We start from the raw sequence: 2,138 nt of genomic DNA on the forward strand, positions 1-2,138 counted from the left end.
GAATTTTTTCGGGTTGGTATAAATCAGTAACCACCGACACTTAGAATTTTTTCGGCTCAGTAGAAATCAGTAACCAAGCGCATTTTTGAATTGGTTACTGATTTCTCCGTTCGAGTTGCGGCTGCGGTTGGCTTCAAATAGTGGTGGGGGCTTAATTATCGCCGAGGGGGAGCATGTCCCGGTGGTGTGGCCGAGGATGGAGTGCCTTTTGAAGGGGGGTGTTTCTGAATTTGGACCCTTTTTGAGTTGCATGGCCGGATGGGTGTGGTTTTGAAGGGGTGTGTCTGTCTGGAGTGGCACCGGCGTTGGTGTGAGGCTGAGGGTGGGCGTTCGGTTCCTGGTTAGGGATAGGGAAAGGGTGAGACTTAGCTTTAGTGCTCGTGCCCCCGATTTTGGTAATGTTTGACGTCAATTTTCCAAGGAGGCGAATGCAAGGCTTCAGAGGGACTTTGAGTGTTCGGGGGCGGGGTAGCTCAGCCGGATTTGCCCCGGCGGTTCTGCGGACGGTGTTGACTTCGAGGGCGGACCGGCCCCCGTGTTCAGTCCGAATATCGTGCATTGTTAACGGCGGGAAGTGTTCCAAAAGGGAATGGGATTGAATGTGACTGCTGAAGCCGACTTTGAGACCTGTAACGCGGGTAGCTCAGCCGGATTTGACCCGGCGGTTCTGGCGACGGTCTCGCCTTCGAGGGGGGAGCGCCCCGCGTGTTCAGGCCGAATTTTGTGCATTTCCATCGGCGGGAAGAGGTCCAAACGGGAATGGGATTGAATGTGACTGCTGAAGCCGACATTGAGACCTCTAACGCGGGTAGCTCGGCAGGATTTGACCCGGCGGTTCTGCCGAAGGTCTCACCTTCGAGGGGGGAGCGTCCCGCGTGTTCAGGCCGAATATCGTGCATTGTTAACGGCGGGAAGTGTTCCAAACGGGAATGGGATTGAATGTGACTGCTGAAGCCGACATTGAGACCTCTAACGCGGGTAGCTCGGCCGGATTTGACCCGGCGGTTCTGGCGACGGTCTCGCCTTCGAGGGGGGAGCGTCCCGCGTGTTCAGGCCGAATTTTGTGCATTTCCATCGGCGGGAAGAGGTCCAAACGGGAATGGGATTGAATGTGACTGCTGAAGCCGACATTGAGACCTCTAACGCGGGTAGCTCGGCCGGATTTGACCCGGCGGTTCTGCCGAAGGTCTCACCTTCGAGGGGGGAGCGTCCCGCGTGTTCAGGCCGAATTTTGTGCATTTCCATCGGCGGGAAGAGGTCCAAACGGGAATGGGATTGAATGTGACTGCTGAAGCCGACATTGAGACCTCTAACGCGGGTAGCTCGGCCGGATTTGACCCGGCGGTTCTGCCGAAGGTCTCACCTTCGAGGGGGGAGCGCCCACCGTGTACAGGCCGATTTTCATGCATTTCCAACCGTGGGAAGGGGTCCGAAAGGGGATGGGGGTGAACGTGACTGCTCAACCCGACTTTGAGACCTGTAACGCGGGTAGCTCAGCCGGATTTGACCCGGCGGTTCTGGCGACGGTCTCGCCTTCGAGGGGGGAGCGCCCCGCGTGTTCAGGCCGAATTTTGTGCATTTCCATCGGCGGGAAGAGGTCCAAACGGGAATGGGATTGAATGTGACTGCTGAAGCCGACATTGAGACCTCTAACGCGGGTAGCTCGGCAGGATTTGACCCGGCGGTTCTGCCGAAGGTCTCACCTTCGAGGGGGGAGCGCCCACCGTGTACAGGCCGATTTTCATGCATTTCCAACCGTGGGAAGGGGGCCGAAAGGGGATGGGGGTGAATGTGACTGCTCAACCCGACTTTGAGGCATCTAACCCGGGTAGCTCAGCCGGGTTTGACCCGGCGGTTCTGCCGACTGCCTCGCCTTCGAGGGGGGAGCGTCCCCCGTGTACAGGCCGATTTTCATGCATTTCGAACCGTGGGAAGTGGCCCAAAAGGGGATGGGGGTGAATGTGACTGCTCAACCCGACTTTGGCGCTTCCGAGCCGGGTAGCCCGGCCGGGTTTGACCCGGCGGTTCTGCCGTCGGTCTCGCCTTCGAGGGCGGAGCCTCCCCCGTGTACAGGCCGATTTTCATGCATTTGCAACGGTGGGAAGTTGCCCAAAAGTCGATGGGAGTGAATGTGACTG

This window comes from Chiloscyllium punctatum, unplaced genomic scaffold, assembly GCF_047496795.1.
Source record: "Chiloscyllium punctatum isolate Juve2018m unplaced genomic scaffold, sChiPun1.3 scaffold_1139, whole genome shotgun sequence".
Lineage (NCBI taxonomy): Eukaryota > Metazoa > Chordata > Chondrichthyes > Orectolobiformes > Hemiscylliidae > Chiloscyllium > Chiloscyllium punctatum.